The following is a 21421-nucleotide window of genomic DNA, read 5'->3' as shown; positions in this document are numbered from 1 at the left end:
GTGGTCACACCATGAGATCATAGAGTAGAGGGGGATGTGGTTAGGGAGTGGGGGAGCTGGTTGCCTTTGCCAGGGGGACAAGGACACTGCTGTTACTTTTTCACAGTGCATTATTTGGGAACCATTTTGAGATTCCCCCAAAGTCTGTGCACCGAGCCCTCTGTGCCAGGAGCCTCGGCCAACAGAACAGAGGCGGGGAAGAGTCTGCAGAAGCCATTTCGGAGTCCAGCTTCTGAGTTGGCTGCTGCGTTTCCGGCAGCGCCTAGTGTGCTCTGGAGCCCTACAACTGGGAAAGCCCTAGACAAGAGGGAGAAGTCAAGGGCTGGGTGGACAGCACTGCCCCAGGGTGGCTTTCTTGGGAAATCCAGGCCTTGCCTGGAGCTGCTTTTCTGGGCCTGGTTGAGAAGTTGGCACCAGGGCCACCTTGGCTGTTTGGATGGACTTGTTCCTCAAACACTGGGACAACCAATTTTTGTGTCTGCCTCACTGATCCCGGTAGCTCTTTGAGGCAGGGGCTATGACTATCCCCATTTCACAGATGAGCAAACAGAGGTAAGGGATGAAGTCACTTGCCCAGGGTCATGGTGCTACGAAGTGGTGGAGCTGGGCCCAGAACCAGATTTGTCTGCTCCAGGGCCAGGTTTCTTAACCGCACAATCCTAATTGGCCTCCCTGCCTTTGGGTGCTCTCTCCCCTGCAGTCTACGCTGCATGCAGCTCTAGGGCTGTCTGTCTGACACCCACATCTGATCGTGTCAGTGTCCTGCTTAAAAACAGACCCTGTGTTGTCATGCCTCCCTGCCTTTGCACGTGCTGTGCTTCCTGCCTCGACTACCTTCCCCCACTGTCCTGGCTGATGCCTGCCTGTCTTCCTAAATTGACCTCACCATGAAGCCATCCATTCAGTGAGATCCTCCCTCCCTCCTTCAGCTCACAAGTGCAGCTGTGGCTGCTTCCAACCGAACACCCAAGACTCAGATTGTACTCATCTGGTTATCTCCCTCCTGACTACAGCTTCTTTAAAAGAGCAGGGCCGCCTGGGCGCGGTGGCTCAAGCCTGTAATCCCAGCACTTTGGGAGGCTGAGACGGGCGGATCACGAGATCAGGAGATCGAGACCATCCTGGCTAACCCGATGAAACCCCGTCTCTACTAAAAAATACAAAAAACTAGCCGGGCGAGGTGGCGGGCGCCTGTAATCCCAGCTACTTGGGAGGCTGAGGTAGGAGAATGGCGTAAACCCGGGAGGCAGAGTTTGGAGTGAGCTGAGATCCGGCCACTGCACTCCAGCCTGGGCGACAGAGCGAGACTCCGTCTCAAAAAAAAAAAAAAAGCAGGGCCAGGGCAGATTCCTCTTCTGAATACCCAGTATCCAGGATGGCACCTAGGTTACTAAACAGGAACTTATTCATATCACGTATTTCCCAATAATTTCTCCTCTTCCAGCCACTGTGCCAGGGGCTGGAGGTAGAACAGGAACAAGGTGGGTGAGGTCCTTACCCTCAAGGGGTCCACGGTAGTAGGTGAGACAGAGACTAGGCATTTGTTTTGCAAAGACATACATGCCCAGATGGGGAAACTTGGGGGGCTGTGGGGCACCTGACCTAACCCCAGAAAAGCCCTTGGCTGGACAACAGAGAGGGGAATGGTGTGGCACCCTGGGGTAGAGAAGCTTGCTTGCTTGAGAGCCTGGGTCTGAGGCTTGCTTCATTGATTCATTCATTCCACAGATATCTTTCCTGCCTGGCCCTGAGTGAGTATTAGAGATTCGGCAGTAACTGAAGCAGACACAACCTCTCCCTCATGGAGGTAGGAGTGGGACCACCTCAGGCAGGACTTTAAGGATTCTTGGAGCTGGGCAGGTCCTCAGGCATCTCTTGAAGATAAGAACAGAGTCCATTCTGGGCTTTTCCTTGGTGGTCTTGGTACTGCCTGTCTGGACAACTAGGCAGCAGTGGGATGCTGAGGCTCTGGGGCTGCTGGCCCCAGACAGGCTGATTTCAGCAGAGAATGGACTGACACAATAGCTCAGTTGTGAGAGGCCTGGCTTCCCACACCCAACATTTTATTTTTTTATTTTTGAGATGGAGCCTCACTCTATCACCAGACTGGAGTGCAGTGGCGCGATCTCAGCTCACTGCAACCTCCGCCTCCTGGGTTCAAGTGATTCTCCTGCCACACCCAACATTTTAACATTCCTGGGACCAAAATGTGGCTCATGATTGATGTGTACATGTAACAGGCCATCATAATGTTTTAACCCCCAACACTGACTCAGTCATATGGCTTACAGTCCATGTGAAAGAACACAGCTTTGTCATAGAAACTACCCCCAGAATGAGGCTTCTGACATGACCTGGGTATCACCACAAACTCCAAGCTGCCTGTGGCTGAATAACTCTTCTATTTGGGGTGTTTTATATAAATTCACAAAAAAGAAATGCCATTCAATGAATTGATTCTTTCTTGAGATTGCCACAGTGTGGTGGTCCAGGATGGCAGCAGGCTGGGGTGGAACCAGCACAGGTCTGGGTTTCAATCTTCGCTTTTTGGCCCATGAGTGGAGAGACCATGGGAGAGGTGCTGCACCTTGACCCCCAGTTTCCACTTCTGTAAGGTGGGGCAGCACCACCCACCTAGAGGACCCTCTTAGCTCCTTGTGCCACCTCTTTACAGCTTTCACACAGTTGTGTGTGTGTGTGTGTGATTATTTACTGTCTGCCCAGTCCTGCTGGGCTGTGGGCTCTATGAAGCAGAGCCCCTCCCCCATCTGCCTGCTGTCAATTGAGACCATTCCAGATTAAATGGGCTGTGATTCAGAGAGGCCAGATGCTGAATGTACCTGCTTTGGCAGGGCTGCTGTCTGTTATGTTTGTTCTATTGTAGCTACCCGTTGCCATCTCCCTGATGTTTTTTCAGAAATTGCTCAGGTGTGGCCCAGTGTAGGCGATGACCTGAGCTCTGATTCTTCAGTCCTAAAGGAGCCTCCAAGTACGGATGTAGAAAGCACATCAATAGTATCTCAGTCACATGGACCAGTGAGGCTCTGCGCCCACTGAGCTGGGGACGGAGTTTCCTGGGGCTGATGTGGTGAGACAGTATCGCAGAGCACCCAGGCACGTGGAACAAGTCAGCCAACCTGGTTTCGAAGCTCAGTTCCTCTTGTCCCTGACCGTATTACCACAGGTACCCTCATAAGTGTGCTGAGGCTCATCTCTAAGGGTAACAGTCATGCCTATTTTGCCTCAGAGGTAGGCTTCCATGAAGAGCAAGGGGTGCTCTAAAGTTGATAAGCCCAAGGTTTTCAGAGGATTTGGTTCAGCATTCGATAGAACAGCAACCAGAGCAGATGTGGCCACTGAGGACACTGGGCAGGGACCCAGTGACAGTGAGGAGAAGAGAAGTTGAGGCATCTTGAGGCACTGAAGTGAGAGGAAGTCAGGGACTTTGGAGCTAGACAGTGCTGGGTTCCAGTTGCACATAATCACGTAACTGTGTGACTTTGGGCAAGTTAACCTCTCGAGCCTTAATTTTCCCATCTGTAAAATGGAATGCTAAAACTAGAACCTACCATGTAGTGTTGTGATGAGGATGACATGACATAATGTATATGCCTTACTTAGCCCAGTGGGTACTTCCTAAATCACTGGGGGATGGAGGGCCAGATGGAGGAACAGCTTATTTGCTCTGCCCGTGAGCTTCAGCAATAACATGTAGTCCCCTGCTGGACCATGTGCGTTACACATTTTTGTCTGTTCCACCCAGACTGCCTCATTAGTAGTAAGTAGTCCCATTTTTTTTTTTTTTTTTTTTTTGCCAAGCTCATGAAGTCAGTCAGAGCCTCTGCTCAGCCTGAGCTACCCAGAGAAGACAGTGAGCCACCATGGTTCCAGACTGTAGCAGGGAAACCTGTGGCTTCAGTAGCCCCAGAGGCCTTGTGCTAGAGAGCAAAATACTTGATGTCACCTTTTCAAAATGCTTCCAAGAGCACTGGAACCTCAGGGGGCCGCAGGACAGAAGCTCTGCTCCTGGGCTAAGATGTTTCAGTATTGTCTGGTGTAAGATCCACCAGACATGGCCACCATAGTGCCAGACTTGGTGATGGCTATTCCTCGCCTCTTCCTCTGCAACTCCGGGGCAGACCTGACTATGGATCCTCCTGGTTTTGTGAGCTTCCCACAGCACTAAGGTAGCTGCATTTTCTTATCCTCTGTGGTTCTGGTGGGGAAATCAATAGGCAGACAGGCAGTGCCCATGTGGGAAGCAGGATGCCCTTCCTCCTGTAAAGTTGGTATTGGATCCTTTTGTTAATATGTCTGCACTTTTTCTTAGTATGGACTTCTGGGATGCAGGCACGCTGCAGGTGGCCCCAAACCCAAACCCCAGACATAAAACTCCCTCTCCCCTCAGGCTCCTGCAAAGCCCTCCAGTGTGGACAATGGTAGTAGCCACAGTATTGTCTCTGTCTTGTGTGATTTTCTGAAAACCCTAGCAGGATATGTCCAGAACAGGGAAAGAATTTGGGTCTCTGGCCGGGTGCAGTTGCTCACGCCTGTAATCCCAGCACTGTGGGAGGCTGAGGTGGATGGATCACGAGGTCAGGAGATTGAGACCATCCTGGCTAACATGGTGAAACCCCGTCTCTAGTAAAAATACAAAAATGATAATAATAATAATAAATAAGTCAGGTGTGGTGGCAGGCACCCGTAGCCCCAGCTACTCGGGAGGCTGGGGCAGGAGAATGGTGTGAACCCAGGAGGCGGAGCTTGCAGTGAGCCGAGATCGCGCCACTGCGCTCCAGCCTGCGTGACAGAACGAGACTCCACCTCAAAAAAAAAAAAAAAAAAAAAAAAAAAAAATTCAGGTCTCTGCTCTTCCCTTCCCTCTGTGCCAATCCTGATTGTTGTGGTTTGTAACTATCAGTGACCAAGGTTTGCTCAGGGTTTGCTGCACACCAGGCACTAAGCCAAGGCCTTCCTAGGCATGGGTGCCTGGCTTTCTCCTAGAAAGCAGTAGGGTGTGGTTGAGTGGCTCTGGAGCCACACCACTGGGTTCGAGTCCTGGTCCTGGCACTTACTAGCCATGTAGCCGTGGGCACATTACTTTACCTCAGTTTTTTCACCTATAACATGGGGATAAATAATAATGCCTGTGCTATAGGGTGGTCCTGAGGATTCTACAAGTTGAGTCTGACATAGAGTAAGTGCAATATAAGTGTTAGCTGTTGTTCTCTGGCCATTGTTACCACCTGGGCACTATTATCCCGTTTCAGATAAGAAAACTGAGGTTTAGAAAGGCTACGTGTTCTGCCAGAGCCATTGGCTAGTAGGTAGAAGAACTGGGATTTGAAGCCAGCTCATGAGCACTACCCTACTCTGCCTCCATTTGGAAAAATACATGTGGGGAGCATTTGGCCGGCTTCGGAAGTGGCATTCTCAACTTTCCCCAGAGACTGGGGTGAAAGAAGATCCTTTTCCAAGTAACTTAACTGGCCTCTGGGAGCTCTCATAATCCTACAGCAGAGGCAAGAGCTGACCCATGACACACATCACAGAAGGAGAAGGGAAGGATCAGTGAAGAATTTGTTTGGAAATGTTATCTAATACTTAGAGCTTTCAGGCGACTTGGTATGTGGAGCCCCTGCTGTCCCCTTGCCGGTGTACCAGGGAAGCCGCATCCTCCCTATATCTTGGCCACATCCATTCAGTTGGAGACCCGGGGTACCATCCAGTGCAGCAGCCCCTGGGTGATGCGTCCCTTCCCGTGCTGGGTGCCTCTGCTCTCCTCGCCAGCTGGAGGGTGTGAGCAGAGGCAGCCCAGCTCCGGTAACTCTGAGCAGGGGCTCCCAGCGCCTCAGCACAGCGCTTGCCTTTGCCTCACATTGTCCCGACCTGGGGGCATAGGAATCCAAAGCCTCAAAGTGACTACCCAAGTCCTTGGGCCACCCCTGCCTTCTGCAGCTCTTCAGTCCGCTGCCCTCTAAGCACACACCTACACACACGCACACTCCCAGCTGCCCTGCCATGCCGGGAGCTGCCGGCCGGCACCCCAAAGGCTCTTTGTCCAAAGGAGGAGAGTGAGGCTTACTCATGAAGTCCTCAAGATGCCAGCCCATGATCACGTGCCCCCAAACACCACTCAGTGTCCACAGGTTCTGCCCCGGACATGCCTTGTTTGGCTCCAAGTGATAGCAGGGAGTGACCCTCTGAGATCCAGCTGCACACACCCCCAGCTGGAGGGTCAGGGTTCTGGAAGCCCTAGCCACGGGGCCAGCAGCTGCCTCTCGCCCCTGCCTCTCATGGCCGCAGAGCTGGCCCCTTACCTCTTCCCTCCTGCTTGGCTCCGGGGCGGCTCCTCACATGCTTCACCCTGGCCGTCAGCGGGGCAGCCTGTCCATGGCCTCTGGAGGGGGTCCTGAGTTGCAGGCCAGTGGCTGCCAAGCAGCCCTGCCTCACTGGGCTCCACTGGCTCTGCCTCCACAGAGGGCTCCGGCAGAGGCTGGGGCCAGGACTGGCCAGGGGTCCTGCGGGGCTGCTCACAACCTGCTTTCCCTCACAGTGGCGTCAGCTGCTGCCTCAGTGCCACGCTCGGCAGGTCCAGGGCTTGGGGTCTATCCTCAGGCCGTCCGCAGCAGCCTCATTTGAACTCCCAACTCCTTTGTGGAGCCTTTACATGCCGCCAGAGGAAACTGTGAGCACAGCCTGACCCTGGTTGGCTGCAGGCGCTTCTCTCCACCCACCAGTGCAAGAGGATCCCCCAGGCCCCAGAAAGGCTCCGGGCCTCCCCTCAGCCCCAGACAGAGGCGGGCCGCCTGGTGATGTCACACGAGCTCCAGCCCCAGCTGGCCTGGCCCCTCCCGCCCAGCCCGCTTTGGCGGCCTCGACAGGCCCCCTCCTTCCTTGGCACGGGCAGCCTGGCCAGCTCTGCTCCCTGGCCCGCCCTCTCCCCAAAGCTCAGGCAGCTCCCGCGTGCTGCGAGGCGGAGCGCTTTCCCTTTGACTCAGGGAATGGGTTTAGATCCGCTCCAGCTGTGCGTGCAGCCGCGTGCGAGCAGCAGGCAGCGGGTCCTCCCCCTGGATGCTTCGTTGGGCACTGCCCCATTGAGCCCCAGGCTGGCGGGCGGGGCAGCTCAGCCCAGAGCGCCTCTCCCCATCAACTGCCCTTCGTGGAGGCCTCATTCTCATCTCTAAACCCTGGGGAAGGGAGTCCAAGGCTGTCCACACAGAAGCTGTGGCATCGGAGCTGCTCAAAGTTAGCAGGAGGCAGTTACTTAGGACGGTGGAAATACCACAGGCTGAGGGTGGAGGCAGCACTGGAGGAAAGCTGTCACTTCACACCTGAGTGACTTTGATTAATTCACTTCACCTCTCTGGGCATCCCTTCCATGCATCAGTAAATGAGATAATTAATACTAGTAATCTACCTGCAACCGCTGCAGCGAGGACTCTGTGAGGTCACGTGGGACGGAGCTTGGCACAGTGTCAAGGACACCTCCTTGAACTGAGTTTAGGACTCTGGAGATGAGTGGATCAAGGGTCTCCTGCTCCCAAACCTCTGCTTTGTGATCCTCTTTAGCCTGTGTTTTCATTAAAATGTGACCTCCTGTTGGGCTGTTGTTCTAGGAACAAACACTGGAACTCCAGCAGAGTCCTCAGCATGGAGCCAGCCGCATAGGTGGAGCTCTGTGAATGTTGACAGAATCAGAGTAAGAAAGGAGAGGATGGCACTGGACCCCACAACGCAAGCATCCTCCAGACGCGTCGGCACTGGCAGCCTGGGAGAAGGCACGGTCAGTGTGGGAGGACAGGCCTGCTGCCGGGCACCCTGCGGGGATACAGAAAGTAGGAGGATGGCAGGCACCAGGAAGGGAGCCCCAGGGTACAAGTTTGCCCCTCTGCTTGGAAAAGAACATGTGAAATATTGGTGGTATCTTTGCTTTTTTAAAAAGGTTTTCGTGATAATGGTGGTGATGACGTTTGGGAACAAACTGGGAGAAAAACTTTAATGGGACTTTCCCTGCTCCTAGGCATCCTCCCCACCACCAGGCACCCCTCCCAACCCTGTGGCAGATTCTTCTTTCAGAGATGGCCCAAGCAATCTCTCCCAGTCCCCAAGGAGACCCTGACACTTCACCCACGGAGCAGTGAGGTCCCTGCTCCTCGCCTTGAAGCCAAGAGGGTTTGTGACTTGCTTGTGACCAGAGGAATGTGGTGGAAGTGGCACCACCTGACTTCTGAGGCTGGGAAAGGAAAAGCAGTGCAGTCTCTGCCCTGTTCACCAGGGCACTGTCTTTTGAAGCCCCGAGCCAAGCTGGGGCCTAAGAAGTCCAGCAGCCACGGTGTAGAGGCCACACACAGTGTAGGTCCCAGCTGACAGGAGCACCAACCGCAGACACGTGAGCAAGGAAAGATGCCTGTAGATGATCCTAGCCCCTAGTCAGAGAGTCACCCCAGATGCTGCATCACTGTCAGCTGCAGAGTCTTCCTTTTGAGGCCCCACACACTGGGGAGCAGAGACAGCCGTTCCACTGTTTCATCTCCAGATTCCTGCCCCACAGGCCCCATGGGTATAATAAGATGGTGGTTTTCGGCTGCTCACTTTCGGTGGTGATTTGTTACACAGCATTAGTAACTGGGACAGACTCAGGCAAGAGCAGTTGGAGGGAGCCCTTTAGAGGAGCTGAGAGAAGTACATTGTGGCTGAGGAGAGGAGAGAAGATGGGGTCTTGTTAGAGAGGTGGTACTTTATTCCAGAGACAGTAAGGAGCCACTGAAAAGTTTTGAGCAAGACAGTGTTGAGACTGTTAGTTTTATTTTTTAAAGGCTACATTAGTTACTGAGTGGAGATTGGATTAATGTGAGCTACAGACAAAGGTCCTAGGACTTTCACACCCTCTGGGAACAAGCCCAGCACAAGCCCCTTGGTTACTAAAAGAAAGTTGTTTTCACGATTCGAAGTTCTTGGGATCCCCTCAGTGGAGGAGGAGCAACCAGGGTGTCTTTGCACACCTCCCGCCCCACTGGTGGCATCGGGCAGTCAAAATTAGTGGCACTGGGCACTGGGGAACTCGGGAGTCGGATTCTAGTTCTACCATTTGGTTGCTCTGACCCTCACTTTCCTCATCTGCAAAATGGGGGTGATATGAGGATCTCCCTCACAGGGCTGTGGGCTGTTGTGAAAACGAAGAAGTGATATGTTAAGTGTAACGCACACTGCTTAGTACAAGGCTCAACAGAAAGCTCTTGTAGTTTCTGTTACTTCCTTCACTGGTCTGTGAGTACCCTGAGGCAGGGGTGTGTGCAGGCCATGTAGAGCCCTCCTTTCGCGTAGCCCGGTGCAGAGGAGTGAATAAACGAACTGCTGGCTGGAGGAGGATGAAGAACCATGGCTCAAAGTCTAAGAGACCTGGGCTCAAATCCCAACTCTCTCACTAATCTTGGGCAACTTTCTTATTCTCTCTGAAACTTTGTTTCCTCACTTGTAAAAAAAGGGGATACTACTACTCCCGGGGTTACTGTGAGGATTGAGTAAGATGATGGGGCTAAAGCATTCGGCCCTGCGCCTGGCTACAGCATTTAGTGGTTGCTCAGGAAATTGCTACTGTTGCTTCTGCTCCTGCCCTCAGACTTCTCCCCACTCCCCCCTTGATCCTCTCCAGCACACTTCTCACTTGGTGACTCCTGGATCTCAGTGTCCCTGTGACCTCCTTGAGGAGCACCGTTCCCACGTTTCCACTTGCCTATCAGACAGAAGCGTCCTGTGACTAAAGCATTTGAGAAGAAGTGAATCTTCCTTTCCTTTTTATAGTTTTTGTCAGGATGAAAAATGCATGACATTTACGTGGTGGTAGAATACAAAGTTTCTTCATGTAAGTGACACAGTGAGTAAGAATGATTTCATGTCTTACCACCTTCCTGACAGTTACAGTTTTTTTTCTGTTGGAAACAGTGGGATGGTCTACAGGGAGACTGTGTATATATGAGGAGTGGTGGGTCAGGGGATGTAGGTATACTGTGTTCTAGAGGGGTGTACTTGGGAGGGGGCAGTTTTGCTGTATCTTGCATTGTCAGAGTGCCACCGGTATTTGAAGCTTCACACATCCCAAACTGACTCTTTCCCGTACCCCACCCCACCCCACCCCCAACTCCCTGCTACCTTCAGTACTTTAAAATGTCTTTCCATTGTCTTCTGACCAACATTGTTTCTGATGAGAAGTCAACTGCCTTCCTTGTTGTTCCTGTATCCATAATGGATCTTTTATTTTCTGGTTTCTTTTAAGATTTTCTCGTTATCTTTGATTTTTTAGCAGTTTGACCATGAGGTGACTAAGTGTGGTTTTCTTTGCATTTATTCCATGTGGGTTCACTGAGCTTCTTGGACTTATATGGTTTTTACTAAATTTGGGGATGTGGAGAGAATTTTTAGCCATTATTTCTTTGAATATTTTTTATGCTCAATTATCTCTCCCCTCTCCTTCTAGAAATCCAGTTACACACTTGTTCTTCCACAGGTCACTGAAGCTTCATTTGTTTATTTATCTTTTCTCATCTCATGCTTCAGTTTGGATCACTTCTCCTTCCTGTCTTCACATTTGCTAACCTTTTTTCTACAGCATCTAATCTGCTGTTAATTTCATCTAAAATATTTTATGTCAGATACTATGTTTGGTTCTAGAATTTTCACTTAGTTTATTTTTATAGTTCCCATTTCTCTTCTGGGATTCCATATCCACTGATTCATTCTGTCTTTCATGTTCTGAAAATCCTGTGCATATTTATAATAGCCATTTAAAAATCCTTGCCTACTAATTCCAACATCTGGCTCATTAGTGAGTCTGATTTTACTGCCTTTTTTTTTTTTTTTCTTGATTATGGGTCATATTGTCCTGCTTCTTCACATGTCTATAATTTTTTATTGTATACTGGACATTGTGGATGATACATTAAAGACACTCTGTATTTTCTTGTCTTCCTCTAAAGAATGTTGTGTTGTGTTCTAGCAGGCAGTTAAATTACCTGATCTTGCGGGGGCGTGGTTTTTATACTTTGTTTATATAGGTTTATTTTGGTTCTGCCAGTAGTGCTAGGGCATAACTCTTTAGTCCTAGGCTTACTTGTAAAGCATGACCTTTCTGGGATTAAGTCAAATGCCTTAAGTATTTGCTAAGCTGCTTTGACTTGGCAGGACTTGAACCCCAAACTCCAGCCTCCAGGCAGTTGCAGAGACCCCTTCCTCTCTGCTCCTGCTTTCTGTCATGCTCGTTGGAGTCTCTCTATGTGTATACGGTTTAGGAGTTAGCTAAGGATTTGAGGGGAATTGGTGTAGTAATTTTGGGGCTTCCCCTTCTGTAGTTCTGTCTTTTCTGGCATTTCCCCACTCAGTTTCCACCCTCAAAGTCCAACCCCTTTCCCATCTTCCTAGACAGTAAGACTACTGCTTTCTGTTTCAGATTCATTCTTCCATGTGTCACCATGAACTGGGAAATGCTCTAGTGTGCTTTCCTTTTCCAGTGATTTCAGGCAGGTCTTTTTTTTATTTTTTTATTTTTTATTTTTGGTCCAGAGTTTGTAATTGTTATTGACCAGAGTAGTTGTTCAAAACAATCTACTCCTCCATTTCAAGAACTGGAACCCCATATCCCAGCTGAATTTGTTTTCTCACCAAAACCTTCTGTACCCCTGCTGCTGTTGGTGCTCTGCCATAAGCCTTGTTGGTTGGTCGTCCTTCATCCAGTTGTCTGTCCTCCCTGCTTCTGATCATAGTCTGTTGGGAAACGTCAACCCCAGGATCCCAGGCTGGTACATCTCAGTGTACCACCTGAGCACTAGAAGATGAAAGAGGTGTACTGTCCTCACAAGCCTTGTTGGAGCACCGTGTGTAGCTACTTGTGATGTGCTAGATGTTGAGCGTAACATTTTATAGGTATCACTTCATTTAAAACCCTATGAGTGAAATATTACTATTCTGTTTTACTAACAAAAAGATTGAGACTTAGCAAAGTGAGGTTCCTTGTACCAGGCCACACAGCTAGGAAATAATGGGACTGGGATTAAAATCTGCATCAAAGCTGGGAGGAACACAATTGTCCTGAAAAAAAATTGCGCTTGTTTTTGTTTTTATTATTATTATTATACTTGAAGTTCTGGGGTATATGTGCACAACGTGCAGGTTTGTTACGTAGGTATACATGTGCCGTGTTGGTTTGCTGCACCCATCAACTTGTCATTTACGTTAGGTATTTCTCCTGATGCTCTCCCTCCTCCAGCCCTCCACCCTCCGACAGGCCCCGGTGTGTGATGTTCCCCTCCCTATGTCCATGTGTTCTCATTGTTCAACTCCCACTTATGAGTGAGAACATGTGGTGTTTGGTTTTCTCTTCTTGTGTTACTTTGCTGAGAATGATGGTTTTCAGTTTCATCCATGTCCCTGCAAAGGACATGAACTCATCCTTTTTTATGGCTGCATAGTGTATATGTGCCACATTTTCTTTATCCAGTCTATCATTGATGGACATTTGGGTTGGTTCCAAGACTTTGCTCTCGTGAACAGTGCTGAAAGTTGCTCTTGTTTAATACCAGCATGCTGCTTCTTGTTTTAAGGTCTCTGACCAATCAAGATGCTTCTCACCATCGGTGGTGTGTCATGGTCTAATTGGCGGTACTTATTCTTTCTTACTAGAATGCGATGCATTACAGTTGATGACTTGTGAGATTCAAGGAAGTGTGGCCGTTTTAGTCATCAAGGCCCCAGTGAGGTTGGCCTATGGCTGAGGAGCCAAAAGGCAGAGCCCCTCCTCTCCTGGTCAACTGGCCTTGGAAAGGTCTAGGGGAGTGTCCAAGCATCAAGAAGCCTGTGGAACTGCCAGAAGCCTCCATCGGTCCAGATTTAATAAAACAGCTGCCACTAGACTGAGTGTGAGCCAGCTGGTCCCCTCCTCTCTTGAAGGCGCGTGGTCAGGTCCTGTGACTCTCTGTACCATGCCGGGCGGGGGAACCACATGTTCCCTGGCTCTGGTGAGGAGAGGTTAGGAGACTTGGACTTGTGGGACGATTCTAAGGTGGTGCTACTGTCCAGTGTCACAAAGGATATCCAGGCACCACAGAAAGCCCTTTGAGGACACTGTGACTGTTAAATGCTGGCCAAACAAGTATATCCAAAAGTAACAAGATGCATGCTCGGGTACAAAGCAGCTTTGAGAGCCTGTTGTTAGCTCACGTGTGACTTCTGAACTCACTTGCCAGGGGACCCGTGAGGACAGCACCTCTCCTCAAGTGTGGATGTCACCTAACAGCCAACACATATTCGTATTAAGCTCCATCTGAGCACCAGAGTTGGGCTGTAGGTCAATTTGCCCAAAGACAATTTGCTGAGAGTTTTAGCTGACTGGTTTTCATTTTGTCTCGTAACAGTATTTTAAGGCGTGTCCGGTTGTCTCATACCATAGCTGGTGCATGGCCCCATCCCCAAGAGGGGAGACTGAGGACTGGCAAGAGTAGAGATTTAATTTTCGTTTGCTGGTTTTGTTTCTTCATAGCGAAAAATTCATAGAAACTTTCCAAAGCTGTTTAAAATAATTCCCATCCAATATAAATTTTTTAAAAATATTGTCACCTCTGGAACATTGTCTGTACCAGACAGGACCTATATCCCAAACAGGAGACAAGGTACTGAGGGCAGCTTTATAGTCAGTGGGGGAGGATTCCAACCCCCTTACACAGATACCTGCTAAAATTCCCAATCCAAAGAGCAGCGTAGCTGTTGCTGACCTTGTGAATCTTTCCTGGGACCCAAGGAGGCAGCTGATTAGATAAACGAGGGCTTCTGGCAAGAGCCTGATAGAGTGAGCTTCCCAGGAATGAGAGCAGGGTGTGGTCACCCCAGACAGAGGTGCCGGTACTGGACAACAGGGGCTGCTGGCAAGGAGCTTTCTGACTAGTAGGTCTGATATTGGGGGTTTCAGGGGCACCCACACAGGCCCTGCAGGGAGTAAAGGCAGCCAGTGCAGGAGGCTTGCTTCAGCCCTGCCAGCCTCCAGACTACCCCACCACCCTCCTCTTCCCTCCCTGGGCTGGGCCGGATAATCCTGGCTCTGAGGCCTGGAACCCTGAGGGGCAGGGACCTGTTTTTCCTCTCTGCTCAGTATTCTTCATCTGCTCCCGGGATCCGCTCTTTGGTACCGTACCCTGTGCCCAGACGCTGGCTGGGCTGTGGGGATTGCCTCTGTGGGCTCTCTTACTTTCTGGATTTGGGTTAGGGCTGGCCTGTGGCAGGTGCCCACAGGAAGTGAGAAGGTAGAGAGCAAGTGAGGACACGTGTGTCACCAGCTCCCTCCCTGTTGGACCATAGGTGACATGGTCGAGTGATAGGAGTCAGCTAGGCTTGGGTTTGAATTCCACCTCCACCACTTCTGAAATTTACCTCTCCTCCCCGAGTCTCAGTTTCCTCATTTAAGAACTGGAAATAGTAATATCATCTTCCCAAGATGGCCGGGAGTAAAGAGTGAGTCAGTGTGAGTACAGATGTCCTAGTGCTCAGTAAATGCTGGCTTTCTTCCTTTAGTAATTTGAAGCCATGTTATCTTGGGTTTCTAATACACTTGGGTCCTCTGAAGGTCACACACTTGGGTCCGGACATCTTTCCTTTAAGTTGTCCCATTTTGGTTTGCACATCTGTCAGTGTCCCCAGAACCACTGCCATAGAGCCTCACTACTAATAGTCCTTTAGCCAAAGAAGTATTTCTCTGCCTTTTCCTTTGCCTGCAGCTGGTATATGAAGTCTGCTTAACCAAAGAAAAGAGTCCTTTTGACATAGTGGAAAGCAAGCTTATGGAAAGACAGTGCATGTATTGACATCCAAAAATAATTCATGATATTCACTGAGCACTTATTGATCCTCGCAACAACCCTGTGAGCTACGGTAGGTTCTTTTATTATTCCCCAGCTTTCAGATGAAGAAACTGAGGCTCAAGTTAATGGACTTGTCCAGGGTCACACAATGAGTCAGTATTGACCTTTGGCCAGCCTGGCACCCAGAAGCCTGCCCTTTCAACCTCTGAGTTATCTGCCTATGTGATGGAGAAGGCTCAGCTCTCCAGGCCCTGGGGACCAAGTCGTGTTAGACAATTGAATTGACTAGAAAGCTACAGGGTTAGCTCTTTAAACATACAGTGTTTTAAAATTTATATTCATTCTTGTTATGTTTCTGCACAGACCCACACATGCATATGTGCACTCGCCTCCATAAACTTGGCTAATTACACTATTGGCAGCTCCTTGGTGACTCAGTCGTCTTGAATAGACTAGCTTGACTGTGGGCTGTGGGGGTGGAGGGCACTGTTGACAGGAGCCCTGTAAGCCCCAGGCAGCCGTGTTTGTTGTGACTTTCCTAGCAGCCTCTCATTCCTCTCCTGATTTGTTGCTTCTCACCCAGCTGAGATTCCAGAAATCTGACAAGAGTTATTTGTAAATAAAAATAACTGGTCACTAAACTAGTAAAGGGCTCTCCTGTGAGTAAAGTAACTGAGACTCACTGCCTGGACTTGATCACATCACTTTTGGGTACTCACAGGCCTTTGGGGCTTGCAAGACCTCTGTTCTTATGTAATAGGCAACAGCTGCCATCTGTTACACACTCACCACATGCCTGGCACCGGGGAGGCCTCCTGCATGGATTACTTCATTGAGTCCTCAAAAACGGAGCCTCTCAGGAGAAGTTCTCTTCATCCGCCTTCCATTTTAACTGATGCAGTAGCTCAGGCTCAGAGTGGTGAGGGAGTCTACGTCTACCCAGCCAGTAAACAGCAAAGTCAGGATTTAGATATGGGCTGTTTGACCCAGAGTCCACACTCTTAACAGACTTCAGTCTCTACAGCTTCCCAGCAGTGCGAGGTTGGGCAACTTAGGGAGGTTCCCGACCCTCATGTCTTCATCTGTAGGATCATCCTGTTTATGTCCAGAGCTATTGTGAAAGTTCCTGGAGGTGTGTGCTTGAGATACACATAGCAGGCACCCAGTCAGTGGCGGGTCCTTGTGCTCACCACTTCAGCCCGTCCTAGGTCAGTGATTCTCAAGCTTTTGCGCTTCAAGATCAACTGAGGGCTTGTTAAAGGTTTGCTGGGCCCCACTCCCCGAGTTTCTAATTCAGTAAATCTGGGGTGGGTCCCGGGAATTTGCATTTCTAACAAGTTCACATGAGGCCCTTGCTGTGGGAACCACTCCTGGAGATAGAGGAGTTTGCCACGAAGGAGAGTCAGGATTGGGCTGGCAGTGACCATGACCTGCATCTGAGAGCTGTTTCTGAGTGCAGATGCTGGTTACGTATCATGCAGGAAAAATGTGGTTTGGCTTTTTTCAGGCATTTCCTGGGAGCTCGCTGTCTTGCCCTTTCCCTCTTCTGTCATTGACCCTAGGAAAGTATAGCGTTTAAGCCACATTGTGATGTCTGAATGTGAAACAAATCCTTCGACTGATTTCATTAACATGTCCCTGATTTCCAGTTGCTTTCCTGATACAGAAAAGGAAATAAAAGGTACATTGGAAAAAGGTAATAAATCATCTTGCAGAAATTACTTCTGTGAATCACCTACCACCATAACAACAAAACACCGGAAGCACGGCTCAGACTAGGTATACTTCTGCTTCGCCCTGGAATTTTAGGTTTATTGACACGATGGTGGGATTAGTGTTCTTCCCTCCCCAGCATGCTGTAAGGGCGGAGCGGCCACCTCATTGCCTTTGGGTCTCCAGTGCCCAGCACGGTGCTTGACACACACCAGCGGGTGCTCAGTCAGCACTGCTGTCACAGATGAGTGCAGGGTGCAGTGCTGAGTACTAGAGTCAGAGGGACCTGGGTTTGAACCCTGGGCCTGCCTTTCCCAGCTGAATGGCCCTGAGCAAGTAACTTAACATGGGCCTCATTTCTCCTTTTCTAAATTGGGGATTATAAAAATAATACCCATATTTCATAAGGTTGCCATGAGAATTAAATGACGCAAAATATCCAAAGCGCCTGTCATATAGTAAGTACTTAATTTTCTCTTCATTATCATCATTCTCCTCCTCATCCTGACCCTTCCAGGAAGGCCAGTGTACTGGAATAGGTAGACTGTGGGCTCTGGAACCAGACTTTCAGGTCCAAATCCCAGCCCCACTGCATGCTAGCTGTGTGCCCTTATTCATGTCACTTCTCTATGCTTCAATTGTCCTCATCTGCAAAGCAGGGATGAAAAAGCACCAACTTCATAGAGTTCTCGTGACCATTGAGGACGTGTACATGTCAGGTGCTTAACTGCGTGGCTGGCACATGGTGAGCATTAACTCTCTCCCCTCCCACCCCCACAAAGGGGCAGGGAAGGAGCCTGTGGAGAGAGCGGCGTGGCCCCATGAGGAGGGCATGGGAGGAGGAGGCACCATGCACCTCGGGGAGGCTGCCCTGCCCAGTGCCCCCGACCCTCAACCCCAGCCCCCAAGGGGAGAGAAGGGCAGCTTAACAGAGAGGGAAAGTGGGGAAAGAAAGATCCTCAGGCTTCTGACACTGGAAACCCCCTCTTCCTGGCAGCCCTTGGAAGCGCAGCTCAGTCTTCACTGAGTTGACAGGCTCAGCTGGTTTTGTTTACTCAGCGAGCTTGAGAGCATGCCGAGGTGGCATCCCCCTCTGCAGAGCCACCTTCATCTGCATATATCACCCCCTTTCTGCTACCTGCCAGCCAGGGCTGTGGGTGGGGTGGACCCAGTAGGGACGAGCCCCACCCTGCCACCCACTCACCCACCGGCTCACCCTTGCCTTTCTTCCTCTGCCAGGCTCGCTCTGGGCAGCCCCAGGTTTGGCCCTCCTTCCTGCATTGTCAGAGAAGCTTCCAACACCTCAAAATTCACCCTGGGGGTACCCTCACCATTTTCTTTAACGTGGAACCAAAACTATCCTGGTTTCTATGTGTGCAGAAACGTTTGGTAAACAGAATGCTTAAGCCGTGACTTGCTGGAAGGGGCAAATCCCAGCTGACACCCCAGACGCTCGGCCTATTTTGGGCCTGGTCTCTGTGGTCAGAGTGTTCATCTTTGGGCCCCCCAGCACCCACTGTGGGTGTCAGATGCTCCTTTCCTGACTGAGTGTTGGCCCGGCCTGGTCCCCTGCCCCTGCCTCCCAGGCTGCTCCGGGGAATGCCCAGTATCCACTTAGTAAATGCTCTTGTCCTCGCTCCCCCCCGTGAATGCTGTGATTCAGCACACACAGAGAGGAGCTTCACGTAAGAAAGAAAATATTCACGGCCGCCATCCAGCTCCGGCAGGCGCCGGGAGACAGCTGCCGGCTCCTGCCTGGCCAGGATGGGAAGGCTGCCCACCCTCCACACACAGGGGGGTCTCTCCTCCTTTCTTTTTTTAAAGACCCACAGTCTCTTTTGGTTGCTAGACTAAATGCAATTTAAATTTGTATTCTGAACACTTCTGATAAACAGCAGATAAATAGAATCCTGGAATTTGGAGGACATTACCCATTCAACAAAATACATGTTATAGGCCTGCTGTGTGCCTGGCACTGTGCTAGGCTCCTCTCCAGACCTGGGAGCAGCCTGGAGGATACTGAGCCAGTGGACTGGATCCTCTCCCCACCTAAGACCCATGTCATTACCTCCTCTTAGCTCTGGGTTTTGAAAATGTCTATCAATAATAATAGCAGCCATGCCTACTGTGAAGTTGAGTATGATATGAAACTCTTTGTTAATTTGTTTCTTCCTGTCCATCACTCCTCACCATGGATGTGATGATTCTAATCTGCACTAGATACATGAGGAAACCGAGCCCTAGAAAAGAGAAGAATCTTGCCGGGGTTACAGAGCAAGGTCTTGCTCCCTAAACTGACTGTTTTGTTTTTGTTTTTGTTTTTGTTTTTTACTGTTGCAATGTATACAGTTTCTGTGAAGCATGCTGCTTATATTAAATAAAAATAAACGTCTTACCCCTTTATTTTTAAAAACTCATAGCTCACTGTTGAGAGCTTCTAAACGACTGAGAGTAATCATATAATGTCTGTTAGAATAAAACCAAAGTAATGGCTCCCTGCCCAGCCCCCATGCTCAATTCCTTCTCCACCCCATCTCCGGCCCAGTGAGTCCAAGATGGGCACTGTGGGGAAGAGAGAGGGTCCTAGACTTGCAGCAAGTGTAGTGCTGAGATGAGACAGGTGGGCCTGCTGCCTGGGACACTTGAATGTGATGAGCTATAGACCTTTGGCCCACCAAGGAGCGTGGAAGAAGAGGGGCCGTGTCCTTTCAGTCCTCTCTGCCTCTCTGGGGAGGGAGATTGTCACATAGCCCCTGGAGTTTGGGTCACATTGAACATAGAAACCGGTGCCTGTTTCTAGTATAGAGATTTCTGAAAGCAGAAACCCATGGGGTCATGAGGACTTGGAAGGACCTGAGTATCTGGGAAGAAGTGGGTTCCACCCTCTCATTCCAGTCTCTGGGGCCCTTGCAAGGTGGGCCCACATGGAGCCAAGAAGTTGCTGTGGCCCCATGTGAAGGGGCACAGAGGCTGGAGAGGGGCTGGAGCTGTGGCTAGCCAGGTGGCCGCTGCACCAAGCAAGGGACACCCAGCCCAGAGAAGGGGCCAGGGCCGTGTGCCCCTGTGGCAAGGAAAGACTTGAGTGCCCTTTGGCACAATGGAGGGGCCAGGACAAAGTCAAAGACAACCTTAGGAGACCCAGATCACCACCTCTGTGGGGACCAGCTTGACAGGAGCCACCTACCTCTGAGGGAACCAGACCAGGGGCCCTCCCCACCACTGACGGACAACCCCTGTGGGAGCAGATCTTGCTTGAGAGGGTGGACCCCGGCCAGGGTCTGCTAGAGTCTGTGAAGTGGGTAGGGGAGGAAGTTTACAAAGACAAAGGCAAGGGGACTTGGTAAAGAGCAGAACTCTATCCTACCTCCTCCCAGCTCCCAGAGCTGTACATAACTGTGGGAAAGGGGCACGCAAGGAGAACAAAGATGAACTTTAAATTACATTTCAGTCAAATTTTCAGATAAAGAGAACCAAGTGTTAATTCCTGAAATGAGACTATTCTAATAATGGAAAGTGACTGCAAAGTTACAGAATCTGGCCCAGATTTCATTTAGGGACTTGCTGCCCAAAATTGGAAAGGGGAGGCAGCACAGCATAGTTGGGGAGTGGGTGTTGGAGGAATGAAAACATTTTGTGTTTCTACCCCTGGTGGATCCGGATTCCTCAATAAAGTAGTAACGACCTCAGCCATCCAGTGACCCCAGGTTGTGAGTCCGTGGTCTGGCCACCTGAACCTCCACAAATGCCCAAAGGCCCAGGGTTGCCCAAGAAGTCTCTGCACTCTCTGAGAGAAGTGGCAGTAAGGGGCAGAAGCACCCGCTGAGCTCCAGCTGGCTGCAGCCCAAAGGGGGACCCAAATGCATTAGACCTGCCGGCACTGCCAGCCAGGGAGGGGGAGGCCTATGGCAGCAGATGATTTGGTGAAGTGAGAGAGTGGGAAAGAAGAAAGCAGGAGCTGAGCCAGAGTCTTGTGGGCATTGCGGAGCACCCACCCTCTTCCCGGGACCCTGCTGGGGGCTCCCAGAGGCTTCCTGCTCCACCACTCACTGCAGAAGTGGAGTTTGCGTGCCAGCTCCCAGCATGGGACTATGTGCCTTGGGAGAGCTCTTCAGCCTCTCTGAGCCTCACTGTCAAGGTCTATGGAACAGCAATTAAAACAGTCTTCTCCTAGGGTTGTCATCAGGATACAGTGAGTACAAACACGTGTAGTCCTGAGCTCAGCCCTGGCCCCCAGAGGCACTCCCCACTTGCAAGCTCTCCCCACCATCACCTCACCTTCATCATCTCCTCATCGTGATCACACAGGACCTGAGGCATACCTGGTTTTCTGGGTGGGATACCTTTGTCTTAGTGATTAAGGGTCAGGGACTAGATTCAGGTCTGGCTCACTCCAAACCCAAGCTCTTTTCTGCCTCTGGCTACATGGAGTCAGTGGATGCTAACACTGCTCTAGATTCTCATCACCACAGGCTCTGTTCTTGTCATCCTCCCGGGAGGGAGGAAGCAGGGACTCAAGACATGGGAACCAGGAGTCTCAAGTGTAGAGGCAACCTCAGTGGTGGCTGGGAACAGATGACCACAGGAATGACCCATGTCAGAGACTTTAACCTCAGCCTTGGGAGAGGGGTATATTTTTAACTACCCCACAATTAATAGGAATTGAGTTTGACAAAAAGCTGAAAGTATACATGGGTAACTGAGATAATGGCCTGTTTGACAAGGTTGCCTAAGGAAATGGCTGTTCTTTTTGCCCATCTACCACCTGATTATAGAGAAGGGCATGTGACCCAGCTGCCCCAACCACGGCCTCAGACTAGTGCCCCACCCGGGCCACTGTGTATCCTGTCCCTCCACCCTCCACCCAC

The 21421-nt window shown here is 50.5% G+C and overlaps 2 protein-coding genes across 34 annotated transcripts in view; one reads left to right on the top strand and one right to left on the bottom strand.

The window, feature by feature from the left end:
* ANGPTL2 (angiopoietin like 2) overlaps window positions 1-6640 on the bottom strand; it is a 36104-nt gene extending 29464 nt beyond the window's left edge. Inside the window, exon 1 of the mRNA XM_005582183.5 lies at window positions 6321-6640. The gene's annotated coding sequence lies outside the window, so the exon portion shown is untranslated. The remainder of the gene's footprint in view (window positions 1-6320) is intronic.
* Window positions 1-21421, top strand: part of RALGPS1 (Ral GEF with PH domain and SH3 binding motif 1) — a 309728-nt gene that overhangs the window by 200872 nt on the left and 87435 nt on the right. The window lies entirely within an intron of this gene.

The sequence above is a fragment of the Macaca fascicularis genome, chromosome 15 (assembly GCF_037993035.2).
Source record: "Macaca fascicularis isolate 582-1 chromosome 15, T2T-MFA8v1.1".
NCBI classification, from domain to species: Eukaryota; Metazoa; Chordata; class Mammalia; order Primates; family Cercopithecidae; genus Macaca; species Macaca fascicularis.
Note: the sequence above shows the minus strand (reverse complement) of the source record. Positions and strands in the feature narration are given on the sequence as shown.